A 16,134-nucleotide genomic window follows, 5' to 3' on the forward strand; every position below is an offset into this window, starting at 1 on the left:
ATCCTTTCTTCCCCCAGCAAGATGTTTGGTGGTGGGGTGGAGGAGGCGGCAATCACACCGTGGAAGTAAATTCTAAAGCGAGGAGACGAGAGCAGGGGGGTGACATCCTAGGGAAGAACTCAGTGACGCCAGTACACTTGGGGAGATTTTCAAAGGCACAAATGGCAGCAAGGTGCCCAGCTCCTTTAGGAGAACAATAGGAGTTAGGTACTAAATTGCCATTAGTGCCTTTGAAAATATCCACCTCTCTGTTACACCTGGAGTTACTCCTGTGCTTACACTCAGTATGTAACCCACAGGATCCCCTCGAGTAACTCCACCAACTGTCTGAAACATGGTGACACCTTTCTCATTTGGACAACAGTTTCTCCACCTTTAATCCAGCAGAGAGCCAGTGCTGGAAACTGAAGGCAGATGCTCTCAGATAGAATAAGGCACAAATGTTTAAGTGAGGGTCCTTAACCACTGGAACAACTTCCCTAGGGTGTGATGGCATCTCCGTCACATGGAGTCTGTAAATTGAAACTGGGAGTCTTTCTTACAGAGATGCGCTAGCTCACCCACAAGTTACGGGCTCGAGGCAGAGATTCTTGGGCAAGTTTCCTCTGGCCTGTGCTATGCAGCAGGTCACACTAGATTATCATAATGGGCCCTTCTGGCCTTAGAATCTCTGCTTCTCTCCTTAGCATTGTCCCTGCTCCAGTCCACATATAATTGCCCCTTTTCTCCCCTAGCATTGCTTCTGCCCTGTCTCACTCGCTCAGATGAAAATCTTCCCTTCCTCCTAAATAGCTGTACGCCCATCCTTAGTCCCTCTGGGTCCACTCTTCCACCCGTGTCCCTAGAGTTCCTGAGCCTGTTCTACTCCCTGCTCAACTGTGACACACAGTAAGTGAGGTGCGGTGTAGCACTACTTCTGTGGGACAGGAGATGGAAAATAACCAGGCTCAAGACAGGAGCTTTGGGGACACGAGCAGGGCCGGCAAGCAGTGGAAAATAAACAGAATGTAACAGAGAATTGCCTGTGATCATCCAAGCTTTGGTCCAGGAAGGAAAGCCCCAGTGCAGGGAGAAACTGCTCTCTTCCCAGGCTCGCGCTAGTTGTTGGTGTCATTCCCACAGTTGAAGCGGAGACCCTCACAATGGCCCTCCTTTACAACTATTCGCTCCGCTTTCACTTATCTCTTCAGATCTGCTGCTTCCTGCAGGCCTCTCTCTCCAGTAAGTTTAGGATCTACCCTTTCTAACAGCTAATAGCTGTGTCCTATTACTCCTGTCCCAGGAATGTCCTCGCAGGCCAAGCTGTTCTCCTAACCTAGGTCCCACAACCCTGTGCTGGTTCCTTCACTCTCTGCAGAGCCCCCTTTGCCCTCCCGCAGGCAGCGTCTTTAACGATTACAGATTTGAAATGAGCAGCATGTTTGTATCTTGTCTCCATGTTGCACGTTCTGATATTGTTGATCACTGCATGTCGGGGGATGGGGGAGTGGAAATAATTTCAGCATTTAATGGTGTCGTGAAGGCATGTTTATTCTCCAGGGAGGGGATGAGTGCTTCTGAGAGAAAAAAAACCCAGGCAAAGGATAATAGGCAGATGATTAGGCAATTTCCTGAACCCCTCCCTCCCTCCGCTTCGTTTTTGTTCCCCTTTTCTCCAGTTCTTCCTCTTCTCCCTTCCCCACTCCCACTCTTCTTTCTGTGGGTGAGATTCTGTCCTGTGCTGATGGCCAGAAAAAGGGTTTGGTAAATGCTAGGGCTTGTTCTGAGTCTCCTGGGAGAGGGGAATTTCACCCTGTGTGTACAGGATTCATGCCAAGAACTGCATGTGCATTTGGACTGAGACTCTTCTCACCCCACCACAGGGTAGTGTTCCTTCTCTGTCAGAGTACATGTCCGTAGGTGCAGCCAGATTAAGGCATTCCAGAATCCATGGCACACAACATGGGACCCCCCAGTCTCTGCCCTTGCACCATGTCCTCCCATCCCCAACTGAAGTTGCAGCGGCCCCTCACCATGGAATCAGGGGCACCAATGTGGGGCCCCCCAAAGCAGTGAGTCTTGGAATTCATGTCTCATGAGATGAATGGATAGTTCACAGCTCTCAGCGCTGTTGTTTCAGGCTGTCTGCAGACTCAGGCAGATGCTCAGTTCCATGTGTTCTTTGCAATCAGGAGGGCTGCAACCTTAGTTTTTAACTGGAGCTTCTGCTGCAATCTCATGGGTTCAGAAGCTGGAGCCCTAGGAATGGGCCTTGGGGCAATCCATGAGTGAATAAAAATGATGGCTGATTTCTTTGGATCTTTGGCAGCTCCTTGAGGTTATGGGGGGAAATACCAAAGAAACCCACCACGGTAGCATTTCACTTCAAATAGGGGAACTACACAAAAATTATGAGGCTAGTTAAACGGAAATTAAAAGGAACAGTCCCAGCAGTGAAATGACTGTGAATTGCATGGAGACTATTTAAAAACACCATGATAGGGGCTCAAATTTAATGTCTACCCCCAAATAAAAAAAAACAGTAAGAGGACCAAAAAATGCCACCATGACTAAACAGCAGAGTAAAGAGGCAGCTAGAGATAAAAATATTTCCTTTAAAAATTGGAAGTCAAAACCTAGTGAGGAAAATAGAAAGGAGCCTAAACTCTGGCAAGTCAAGTGTACAAGTATAATTATGTAGGCCACGAAAAAATTTGAGGAGCAACTAGCAAAAGACACAAACCCTAATAGCAACACTTTTTAGAAGTACATCAGAAGCAAGAAGCCTGTCTGTATTCCGCTGGGGTGGAGTGTTCATATTATAGATCTCAATGGCGGGAGGAAACAACCAGACAAACAATATCTAAGCACAGTTTTTATTAAAGCAAAACTAAAGCAAAGTTATAAATCAGCTTCTTCATTAACTCTACACACAAACCATATTACTATTGCCCAAGCAGTTAACAATAAGAAAATAGCGCTATCCACCAAAAAGATAGACAAAAACATGCGGCATTAAAGGAAAATGCCTGCACTTACAATTGTTATTATTATCTGAACAGCAACAGCATTTAACAATCAAAAGAGCAAGGAACAGGCCTGCCAGGAGCACACCTACCGAGATGAAAACCTGGAGGCCCATTAATGATATTAGATATTAGTGTTATGTCACATAGACAACTTACTAGATACACGAATTATACTCTTAGCAATTGAGAGAAGCAAGGGCAAAACCACTACAACTTCAGAGGTTCCGTTTTTCCAAGATATCTGAAGTATCTTACCCTAGCATGCTTAAAGACTTATTAACACTGAGAAAAAGGGGAAGAATAATATTTGCTAGAGAGCCAAATTACAGCAGACCAAGCTATTAGGAAAGCACAAATAGTACCTATGATAGAGGTTTGTAAAATCATTAATTGTGAGGAGATCATTAACAAGGAAGTGTTATTTACCCCGTCAGGTAAGACACGAATCAGGGATCACCCAATGAGATTAACAGCAGGTTTAAAACAAACAAAAGAAGTACTTCTTCTACAATGCACAGTCAATCTGTTGAGTTCTTTGCCAGGGGTTGTTGTGAAGGCCAAAAGTATAACTGGATTCAAAAAAGAATTAGTTAACGCCATGGACAATAGGTCTATCAATGATTGTTCATGATGGTTAGGTATGCAACCCCATGCTCTGCATGTCCCTTAGGCTCTGACTGCTGAAAGCTGGTCCTGGACGACAGGGAGTGGATCACTCGATGATTGTCTGTTCTGTTCATTCTGTCTGAAGCATCTGGCACTGGCCGTTGTTGTGGCAAGGACACTGGGTTAGATGGACCATTGGTCCGACGCAGTATGGCCGTTCTTATGCAACTCTTGATAGAGCCATCAAAGAAAAGATGTGCGGGAACATAAGACTGAATTCCCCTCAGCTCAGGTCACCTGCAGGTATGCTGGTGGGAAGAGATGTTGCACTTCAGCAGAGGAGGAAGGTCGCATGGTAGCTGGGAGGTTGGTTGGTGATGATTGAGGCAGGGTATCTAGGGAACCTGGGAGGAGTGTGGCATTCTGAAGGAAGTTGGCAGAGGTTTATTTGGATCCGCTGGGCTTATAGGGCCTAGCTGCAGAAGTGCCTTAAATCTTGCCTGTGAGTCATGGCATGATAGCAATTACTGTATCAGGGAAAAGGATGGTGTCCCACAGCACTCCAGTCACTGTACTTGGGCTATCAATCCTCATGCATCAGGAATCTGATCACCAACCAGCAGGGGCAGGAAGAAATTTCCACAGTTGGCATGTTAATTATTGGACTTTTATACCTTCCTCTAAAGCATCTTTAAAGGAGACAGGATGTCTAACTAGAGGGGTCTGTTGGTCTGTTCCAGGACAGCATTTCGTATGGGATGGAGAAGCGTGAGAAAGCTTAGGATGGGCCGATTTCCCCTTCAGCCCCCAGCAGAGAGCAGTCACTCCAGGTTCAGGGTTAAATGCATTTATGGAGCAGTGTGTGTGTCCTGGGGGAAGCCCAAAACTAAACGAACATGGAGACTGAATTAAAATGCATTAAAACCGCTTCCTGCTGACTTCTTTCCCCCCACCATAGCGAGGGGGGGAGAGGGGTCAGACGTGAAAACTACAGCTCCAAACTGCTTCCAACGCTAATGACTTGCATTTGCCAGAGAGCTGGAAACAGCCTGGTTAACCAGCTCAGCAAGAGAATCCTCTGAGGGACTGGGAAGTGCTGATGCAGGTTGGTGGGGCGAGGGGTGAGGAAGCAGCTGAGGTGGCCTGGAGTGGAGTACAGCTCTGGGAGTCTTCTGATACAGGCTCATCCATCATCCGTCTCTGCACGTTCCATGGGACTGGGCAAAAAGCAGCTCACAGTTTATGGCTGAAGTTGCCCTTGCTTTATTTCCCCCTTGATATTATTAAGAGTAAAGAAGAGGAGAAGACTTGGGAAGGATGGAGATCACATGTGTATACAGTGTGTGTGTATTTATAAATACATATGCACATGTGTATGTCTCTCTCTCTGTATGTATGGTGTATATCCGTAAACACTGTGGACTAAATTCCCATTTATACTAAGGCCCTTGACACTATTCTGGCAGTATAGAGAGGACTTAAAGTGGGTGCAGATTACATTGATATTCATTTTAAGGTTCCTTTACACTGCCAGAGTGGTATAAAGGGGGCTAAATGAGAAATTGGTTCTGTTTCTATGTGTGTATTTATTATATGAAAAGTCCACTATTTAATTTGCATAATCAAGCACTCAAAATTTCTCAAATGCCAGATGTATGGTTGCCCATGCAATCTTAATTTCACCCTCTTGTGCATCCATCTTGTGCACTGAATGAGGCAGGGGTCCTGTAGAAAAAATAGGATGTGATCATGTAATTAAAGATTGGATCATAAGGCATCTGTGCAAGTGGGCCAACTTAAGGTTGCATGGGTTATTTTAGTAATCATAAGAATCTTTTATTATGGCAACCTAAATGTAGGAGTCGCTACCAGCTCCACCTTTAGTGTATATATTGAAGTTAATATGGATGTATATATAACATAAGATAGAAATTGCTATACCGGATTTGGCTAGTGGTCTTTCTACATCAGTCTCCTGGCTTCAGCAGTGTCCAGTATCAGCTGCTTCTGAGGAATATGCAAGGACTCAGTAGTGTACAGTTATGTAATAAGATGTCCATACAGGAAGTTTCTTACCAGCCTCATTCAGTCTGTGGTTGTCTGATGCCCTGAAGCATGAGGAAGAAGTACTACGGGAAAGGATCTGGGGTTATAGTTGATAAGCTAAATATGAGTCAACAGTGTAATACTGCTGGAAAAAAAGCAAACATTCTGCTATGTATTAGCCGGAGTGTTGTGAGCAAGACACGAGAAGTAATTCTTCCACTCTACTCTGTGCTGATTAGGCCTTAGCTGGAGTATTGTGTCCAGTTCTTGGTGCCACATTTCAGGAAAGATGTGGACAAATTAGAGAAAATCCAGAGGAGAGCAACAAAAATGATTAAAAGTCTAGAAAACGTGACCTATGAGGGAAGATTGAAAAAACTGGGTTTGTTTACTCTGGAGAAGAGAAGACTGAACAGGAGCATAACAGTTTTTAAGTACATAAAAGCTTGTTACAAGGAGGAGGGTGAAAAATTGTTCTCTTCAGCCTCTGAGGATAGGACATGAAGCAATGGGCTTAAATTGCAGCCAGGGCAGTTTAGGTTGGATGTTAGGAAAAACTTCCTGTCAGGGTAGTTAAGCACTAGAACAAATTGTCTAGGCAGGTTGTGGAATCTCTGCCACTGGAGATTTTTAAGAACAGGTTAGACAAGCACCTGTCAGGAATGGTCTAGTTACTACATAGTCCTGCCTTTAGTGCAGGGGACTGGACTCGATGACCTATTGAGGTCACTTCCAGTTCTACATTTCTATGGTTCTTTGGGGGTTTACATCACTTATGAATTCTTTATCTATCGAATGCAACTGGGATGTCCTCTTTATCCAGATAAATGTCTGATCCTTTTCATAATTCTACTAAAAATCTTGCCTTCAGTTATACCTTGTTACAGTGAGTTCCACAGGATAATTAGGAATTTTGGAACTTGCTTTCCCCTGTGGTCCACTCTGCCATGTGTTTAACCTTCAGGGTGTGCTGTACGGACCCAGCTTTTCTACCTGGCTTGTAAGAAGATGGGCATTGGAAAGAGTTGTTGGAAATGGGTATTGATGGGTGTTGGAAAGGGAGGTTAGTTAATATTGTTGTCGTGTGATTTTATTGGATCTTGGGGTAACTGATAGGTCTGCTTGTTTGCTAGCATTTTGGTTGCCCAGAGATAGGCATTGTCTTTTTGCAGAGTAGTAAAATGCCAAACAAATCAATAATGCCCCATGGGACTGACTGAAAACCCCTTACTCACCTTAGTGAGGAGTTACTTACCTGTCCCTTTTAAGAGTAGTCCCTTTTAAATCAGTAAGATGGGAGGCAGTGTGGTAAGAGTACTGGAACTCAGGAGACTTGGGTGGGTTGTAATCCTGGCTCAGCCACTGGCCTGCTGGATGACCATGGACAAGCCACTTCACTGCTCTATGCCTCAGTTTCCACATCTGTAAAACAGAGAGAATGACACCGCCCCTCCTTTTGTATTGATGGATAGCTTTTTATAAGAGCTAGGTGGTGGAAGTAATGTTGTTATTATTTATTACTCAATTGTGTAAATGCTCCCCAACATAAGTAAGGGTTGCACAATCCAGCACTGGGGGTGGAGGGGAGATGTTCCTTTTATCAATTCTAAACATGTTGCCTTTCAATTTCATTGACTGTCTGCTTGTGCTCATATTATGACAGAAGGTAAATGAGACCCTTATTTACCCTCTTTATACTATTCATTATTTTATATGCCTTTATCACGTCCTTCTTATTCATCTCCTCCCTAGATTAAACAGTCCTAATCTCCTCACTCTCTCTTTGCGTGGAGTTGTTTCCATGCTTCTAATCATTTTTGTCGCCCGTCATTTTGTTTGCTTTTTTCGACTGCTGCTGCACATTAAGCCGAGGTTTTCATCGAGCTGTCCACAGTGACACCCATGCCCTCTTCCCCCTGAGTTATTACAGTTAATTTAGAATCCAACAATGTGTATGAGCCACTCACATTATTCCTGCCAACCTGCTTTGTGGTGCATTTGTCAACACTGAACTTCATCTGCCATCTTGCTAGTGAATTATCCGGGTCATCCCACATGAGTGGTGATAAAGCTTTTTATCCAGCACTAGCATGTATCCTATATATGCCACATACATTATAGGAGGAGTGGGAGAGATAAAGAAGCCTTCTTTAGGAATGTTTTATTGAGATTGAAAACATTTTTGAGGACTTTTTTTTGCTATTTTTCTGCTTGTAAGCCAAGGGCTTTAGTTACCATGAGTCCAACTGCACAGGACTCAGAGGGTGCCATCAAAGCCTTAAAATAGCTTTTCCATACCTAAAAATGCCATGATTTTAAATTCTGGTCACTGGACCTTCCAGGGCTAGAAGTGCATGTTGCAGGTCCTGTTGGGAAGCTGAGGATCTCCTATGACCAATGAGATAAAGCTCCCACTTCCAGATCTGTATGGATGTGTGTAATGCTTCCTCTGTCCCCAGGACCTCAGTGCCCACCCTGGGTCTTTGGCAGGTGAGAATTTACATAGTGGGGGAGAGAAGAAGGGAACATTTCTCTGGCAGGTTGTTGAAAAGAAAAGGCTTCTGCTGGAAGCTGCTCGGGGCTTGGAATGCTGGAAGAAGGCTGATGGGAGCTGGATTAGCAGGCAGGTGAGCAGTCAGAGGTGCAAGGGAAATTGATACATGGCTCTGCAATTTATTATTTGCATAGCTCCTCCACTAAGTCCACTACCAAAGCAGGTCATGTTCTCACAACTGGGCCATGGCCAACGTTCAAGGGGTGGGCAAAGAAAGTGCTTCAAAGACACCCTCAAAGCCAAAATGAAGAAATGCAATATTGACATAAACTCATGGGAAACCCAAGCCCTCAATCAACCAAAATGGAAAAGAACTTTATGGCAAGGATGCCAGTATTTTCAGATCCAGCGGAGACAAGAGGAAATGGAGAAACGGGAAAGGAGGAAAAAACATGCCGCAGCCGGACTCAACAATCCACATCTTCCCCTTCCATTGGGAAATGTCTGCCCCAGCTGTGACAAGGTCTGTGGATCCCAGATAGGTCTCATTAGTCACCCGCGGATCCACCAGCGATAAGCTGATTATCATTTTATTGGAACATGTTCATCCTTGAACACCGAGAGATTGCCGACCAGCTTCTCCACTTGTGTAGAGGGTGTGAGTTTATATGCGTTTGTATTGCATGTGTGTGATCCCTGTGCTATGTACATATACACACAGGCTGGTTAATCTATAAATGTTTGTATATAACCTGCTGGTCAGCGTGTGCCCTATTCAAAGAAGAGATGAGTTTGTTACAGCTTTTTAGCTCAAGCGTTAGCGACTTATTTTAGCTTTGCAGCTTCTCAATTCAATCCCTGGCGTCAGCCACGATGGCAGCCATCGCACGTAGGTCTGATGAACTAACTGTCCAACAGTCCTATACGTCAGGGAAGTACTGACTGGATGTAGGCTTGTCTGGGAGGTAGAGCATGAACCCAAATTAACACAGAGCCAATGACTGAGTCTCCTTAAGATTCAAAACAACAGGCCACGTTTGATGCACACTATGTGCCCCGATCCCATTCACAAGAGCATCCTACATATAATACAAGGACAACAGTAATTGCCCCAGGCCCTGCTCTGTTGCTAGTGTATGCTGCAGTGGCTTGTACCATTACTGTAGGACACAGTGGTGCTTTTTTCTATAGGGAATGAAGCTGTTCAGTGACTCAAGATATGCCTGGACTGGAGCTGGTGGTGCAATTTCCATCCTGCAGAGCCACACCTGCGCTAGTGCTGATTGAGCTCACAGCACTCTCATTGAGCGTGTTGGGCCACATCACTGTTGAATAACCAGACTCATGCAGCCATCACTAGGATTAGGAAGGAAACTGTATTGTTGTAAGATTAGTTATTTAGGCTGGCACTTTCAAAGAGGCCTGGGGGACTTAAGACATCCATGCCCCATGAAAATCTAACTCACAGCCTTAAACTACTAAAGTCAAAAGGACTTGTGCTCCCAAGGCCCTTAAAAAACTCACCCAAAGCAATCCTCAGGAAACACCCTGGCTGAACTGGTGTTGTACTAGGAACCAAAAAGAAAACACTGAAGTTCCTCTTTTTCTTGGAAGTGACCGTAAAAACAGTTCTGTGGGGTTCTGTGTTCATGGTCTCTCTGTGATTCAAGATCAAAATAGGCTCAGTTTATAGGTAAAGGGACAGCCCTGCAAACTCAGCCTGGGATTCGGGAGTCAAACTGGATTTTTTCCAACGCTCATATCATCCTGGAGAGAGCTGGTCTACATTTTTCATTGAGAAACGGCCTTTTCTTCCAAATAATTTTTTTTGTGAAGAGCTGTCAGTTTTAATTTATTTTTTTAAATATATTAGTCATTTTCTATTTTTGCTTTTTTCTTTCTTTCCTTCATTTTTTGCTTCTCAACCTCCTCCCTTCCTTTTTTTCTTCTTTTTTCCCGTTTTCCTTTTCCCCCCAGGCATTTTCAAACATTATCTTTTTCTGAGAAAAGAAGGAAAAAATCCATAAATGAATAATATTGGAAAAGTCATTTTATGAAAAAATTTGGAAAAAGAAATACTGGTCCTTTCTGAACTCTGCAACATAAAAGCAATTTTGTTTCACAAAATTGTTTTACCATTTTTTGAACCTTTGACCACCAGTGATAAAGGCTCAGTTACACTTCTACAGCCCTGCTGTTTTCAGTGACTTTTGAAAGGTGCAATTTATTGGAGGCTAGTAAACAATTCTGTGGGAGATGCCTCTCCTCTTAGCTACGTTATCTCTGCAGGGCTGACAGGAGTGTAAAGCAGTAAAAATAGATTCTTGGTGCTAATGTCAGCAGATCTGACTCTGAATCCACACAGGGAGCAGATGCACGGACTAAGTTGGCGCCACATACGTAGTCACTTAAGAATAAAGGTTTCTGAACTGGATTCCTCAACCCATCTGGAATGGACTTGCAACAGAGGGAGAAGATTCGGGCCCATGTATCCTACCTTGACACCCACACTCCCTTTATTGTAGACCTTTAAGAACGACCATGGTATTAGGCATTAGCCTTTACATGTCCCATCGCTGGCATTTTGCTTGTTTCCAAGCCCAGCCACTTACTGGAGACTGGCACTTTGCACTTGTGGGAGGGTGACATTTCATGCGCGGCATATACACATTAGAAAGTTGGCATTTCACACCTAGAGGATGCTGGTATTTACGAGCTAGGGCACTGGCATTTCATGCATTGTTACCATCCAGCAATTTAGACAAGGTCGCTCAGCCAGAAAGATCTGATGGAGTTTTGTTTTTTTTAGGGGGAAAACAAACAAAAAAATAAGCAAAAGCCAAAATCCTTAATTTGATTTTTACTGCACTGCAAATTAATGTATTTATTGCTATATGACAAGCCCAACCCCATTACCCTTTCTTGCTATTAGCTAATTTTTAAGCTACTTATTCTTTGATTTGAATCTCTAATGACCCTTCCCTTCCTTCAATAATAATACTGTATAGTTCAGTTGTCTCTTCCATCCCAGAAACAGTCAAAACATTTGACAATCTACAAGAATCACTTTGCCTATTGCTGAAATACAGGCACCTCCACGGTGGGAGTTGTCTGTTGACCACAAGCCATCAGGACCTCAGCGTTAATGGTGACATCAGCAGCTCAGCACCTGTATCACCCTGCTGGGCACTGGCTCACTGACACAGAATTAGATGCTGCACCTCCTCAGCCATCACCAACATCTCCTGCAGTATGTGGGTGTTCTGTGGAGAGTTCCCATTCACAGAATGACCGCCCTAGCCTGGGAGATCTTACAAGACCATGCTGTGGGTTGAATGCTTTAAATACCATAACGTCATAAAAATATGTGGGTGTGAGTAAGAATGGGCAAGGATTTCCCTGGCCAGTCTGTGTGCAGCCAGAGATGAGTTGGATCCTTTGACAGAGAAGGGAACTTGGGGATCCCTGTCACCTCACTATGTGCCCTCAGTAGTTTTCCTAGTGGGGGAGCCAGTCTGAGGCCAGAATGCTCTGGCCCTAAACCGTCTGCTCTGGAGCTGGCTGCTAGGAGGCAGTCACAGCTGGTGCTTCTATTCCACAGGTCGTCTTGTCACATGGCTCTTAACCACCAATGAGATCTTTCCTGGCATGGATCTCTCCTCCTCTTCCATCTGGCTTCTGTACACCCCACACCGTGGCAGCACTAGAGCTTGGTGATACAGGAAAGGGACCCACCCATGGAGTTTGATTTTATGTTGAAGGCACTGTACTGCTCTCCCCATTCCAGTCCAGAATGCTTAAATTGTATACACCCTATGGGAAACTCCTTGGCCCCCAACCCATTATTTCCCATCTCTAGGCTTGGCAGAATTCGATTTGAATTTTTTTGGTGGATAATATCAATGTTTATTTTTAAGCACTTTTTCAATTTTTATCGATTTAAACTTTCCCAGTTGTGCAAAATTATGGAGTTTAAGCATTTTTATTGATTTAAATTTTCACAGTTGTGGGAAATTATGGGGGGACAAACAGGAGGGGGTCAGACAATAACTATTTAATGACAGTAGACATTGATATTCAGAAAATTAAAGCTTTATAACTGTTAAAATACAATTTATCAACATCACATGTCAAAACACACAAAGTAAATATCCTTAAATCAAGCTCTAATAAGTTTTCAAGCAGCATTTGTCATACTTTGCCCAGCTGTAAATTTTGATTATTATGGATGGAAATATTTTTTCATCAGTTTGTGCCCGCACAGTGAATTTGATGTTTACCAACATTTATCAATCAAAATTTAACTCTTCCAAACCTACCCACCTGTGATCAGGGAATTAAAAGAGACAAGGTGGGTGAGGTAATATCTCTTATTGGACCAACTTCTGTTGGTGGATTTAGGGACTTAACAGTCCCCCGATCCTCTTATGGCTAGTAACATGCAGTGTGATTTTCTTTTCCTCAGAAAACTCTCAGCCAAACAATTTGTATTGTGGGTTTTGGTTACAATGGTGGTGGAATGAAACTCTGGTAGTGTTTGTTAATTATAACAATCTGCTCCATGTGCAATCTATTGCGGAAAAGGGCATAGATTATAGGGGAGAAGCAAAAATACTTTGGCACAATGGAGAACCCCATCTTGAGATCACTGTATGAACTTGGATTGTAAGCACCTTGGGGCAGAGACTGTCTTTTGTCCTGTATTTGTACAGCACCTCGCGCAGTGGGGTACTGATTGGAGGACCTCAGCTCTACCACAGCACAAATAATAATAATGATCCTCTGGGCCCTGTAGCTTGGCTTTGCCTGAGTCTGGAACTGATCTGATGCCAAAGCTAGGGTGTGGACAAACTGGTTGAAATCTGTACCTCAGCCCAAAATATGAACAGAAACTGTTTTTGGACTTCAGAAAAGTTTACTATCTTCTTTGTGCACATCTATGCTTTCTTGGTCCAGGTAGAACATGAAATAGAAATGCTAAAATACCATGAGCAAGGCTGTTCCCATGTTATTGCTGGCATGGGTGGAAGCAGCTAACACTAGAAGTCTCTGGGTAAAGAGAAAAGCTCCAGCCTGGTTTACAGACCCAAGTCTTCTGAGATAAGCCTTTGAACATCCGGTTGTATATAGGTTGAGACAGTGGTTAAAACACAGACGGAAAGATAAGGAAATCTGAGTTCTAGTCCCCTGCTCTGCCATGGAGTTTGATTGATTTTGAGAAGGGAATGCCTGTGCCTCGGTTTCCCTCTTTGTACAATAGTGATAACACATAACCCAGCTCACACAAGGGGGGTGAGACTTAATGCTTGTAAAATGCTTTGAGCTTCTCAGCAGGTGACACTGGAGATTATGGAGTATGATTATATCTGAATAAAATCTCTGAACCTTTTGGCTCTGCGCTTCTGGAATAATAGAGGTGGTCGTAAGTAGATGAACACTACCTAGCTCTTCTGTAGCGCTTTTCATCAGTAGATCTCAAAGCACTGTACATAGGAGGGTAGAATCATTATCCCCATTTTACAGATGGGGAAACTGAGGCACCGGGAGGTGAAGTGACTTGCCAAGGTCACCCAGCAGGCTCATGGCAGCGCTAGGAGTCCCAGTCCAGCGCGCTATCCACTAAGGAACACTGCCATTTCTGAGGGCGTGAGGAGCAGGAAGGGAAAAGCAAACACAAGCCCTAGAGGTAAAGAGAAAGAGGCTCCTTTGGGAGGCAGGTGGGGGCAATAATAGACACTGCCAGGGCATGGCAAGCGTAAATAAAACCCATAAGAAGCTGCCAGACCCTTGCGAGTAGCAATGAAGGGTGCACTGGCTGTGGAGATCTATCTGCTGCCAGTCTGCCCACCGGGGCACATTCATTAAGTATCTTTAAGATGGATACACCCCCCAATTCACCTCATGCGAGAGCCTCAGAATGTATTTCCTGCCGGACGGCACCATCAATCACAGCCGACAGTCCTGCTGCAGCAGCATGCAGCGAGAGGCACACACCCGGAGAGACACGGGACCAACGGGGGAGTTTAATTACTCTCTCATCAAATGCAACAGCAGGGACGCTGGCTCATGGGGCCCCCGCCCCCAAGTGCTCACTGCTCCCTGTCAAGAGGACGCGCCGTTCAGATCTCCATGGCTCCCTCTGTCCCATGCTGAGTGAGACTGGCTTCATGCCTTTGAACTGCACAGTAGTCCCTGTTGCTCACTCCTTTAGTGGGGACTAGCTCAGCTCTTCTAGGCCTCAGGCACCCTTCCTGGGACGAGATCCTCGCCATTCCTCTGACCTCAAGTGCTCCGGTTATTGAACGCTTGGGAGAAGAGGCACTCTTCATACCTCGAATGCCCAGAGCTCCTGCTACCCCCTAGTGACAAGGGGGCAGTCTCCATAGCCCTTAGAGCCCCCTCTGCCCCATGCTGGGGGCTGTCCCCTTGCCTGGAGCTAGTACTTATCTGGTGGAATATCCTTTTGGAACTACAATACCCAAGCAAATAAATGTCTGCATTGCAACAATCATCCAGTTAGTCTCTGATCTGTCGCTAATAAATCCCAGCTGCTGTGGTGCTGGCTAATTGTGTAGAAATAAGACAGTGGCTAGGACTCACCTTGAGAAGTTCAGGGAAGGGGCGAAGATGGGAGATGGGTTTGTTTACTGTTCATTGATCGAATGCCAAGGTCCAATTTCCTGAGTGTTACCCCAGGAAAACTATTCAATATTTTCCCTTTCTACCAAATTTTAACCCGCTTGAGCGATGTTGGAGGTGAAACCAGGAAGCTACAGGGTTGGAAGGAGAGTGAGTCAGTGCCCCCCAATCTTTCTGCATTGTGAAGGCACATTCCCCTCCCGGGAATTCTGCCCAGAAACGTCTGCTGTGTCTGATTTGAGGTTCCTGTTGACATACCGGATTGACCAGACGTGACCAGAGCTATTCAAATGACCCAGGGCAGCACGGGCTTGTACAGCCCATCTTGCCATGGCTTCCCTGCCAGGGGCACTTGAACAATTTGTGTAGCAGGGGTGCTGAGATCCATTGGACCCAACTGTAAACCTGTATATAATGGAAACCACTTCAAGCCAGGGGGACTGGCATTATCCCCTAAACCCCTGTTCCCAGCACCTATGTTCACTGCTGTTGTTATTGGAGCTAGCAAGATCAAAGCTAGCTTGGGTGTGTCTACACCTGCTGCTGTCACACCTCTGACTGAAGTGTAGACGTACCCAAAGCCTGAGTTGTTTTGCTCTTCTTCCATAAGAACGGTCATACTCAGTCAGACCAAAGGTCCATCTAGCCAAGTATCCTGTCTTCTGACAGTCTACAGTGCCAGATGCTTCTGTGGGTATGAACAGAACAGGGCAATTTTGAGTGATCCAACTCCTCTTGTCCACTTCCAGCTTCTGGCAATCAGAGGTTTGGGGACCCCCATAGCTTGGGGTTATGTACCTAAGCATTCTGGCAAATAGCCTTTCATGGACCTATCTTCCACCAATTTATCTAATTATTTTTTGAACCCAGTTTTACTTTTGGCCTTCACAATGTCCCCGGCAACAAGTTCCACACATTGACTGTGGATTGTGGGAAGAAGTACCTTCTTTTGTCTGTTTAAAACCTGCTGCCTATTAATTTCCTTGGGAGACCCCTAGTTCTTGTGCTATGACAAGGGGTAAATAACACTTTCCTAGTCACTTTCTTCAAACCATTAATGATTTTACAGACCTCTGTCATATCCCCCCTTCAGTCATCTCTTTTCTAAGATGAACTGTCCAAGTCTTTTTAATCTCTCCTTATATGGAAGCTGTTCCATACCCCTAATCATTTTCGTTGCCCTTCTCTGTACTTTTTCCAGTTCTAAGATATCTGTTTTTGAGATGCAGAGATGAGAACTGCATGCAGTATTCAAGGTGTGGGCGTACAATGGATTTATATAGTGGCATTATGGTATTTTCTGTCTTATTATCTGTCCCTTTCCTAATGGTTCCTAACTTG

General features: G+C 44.6%; 1 protein-coding gene across 1 annotated transcript in view; it reads left to right on the forward strand.

Annotated features, from left to right (window-relative positions):
• LINGO1 (leucine rich repeat and Ig domain containing 1) overlaps positions 1-16,134 on the forward strand; it is a 429,045-nt gene that overhangs the window by 120,125 nt on the left and 292,786 nt on the right. The window lies entirely within an intron of this gene.

Source organism: Emydura macquarii, unplaced genomic scaffold (assembly GCF_026122565.2).
Source record: "Emydura macquarii macquarii isolate MOO-44397 ecotype Brisbane River unplaced genomic scaffold, CSIRO-AGI_Emac_v2 contig_3451, whole genome shotgun sequence".
Classification (NCBI taxonomy): Eukaryota; Metazoa; Chordata; order Testudines; family Chelidae; genus Emydura; species Emydura macquarii.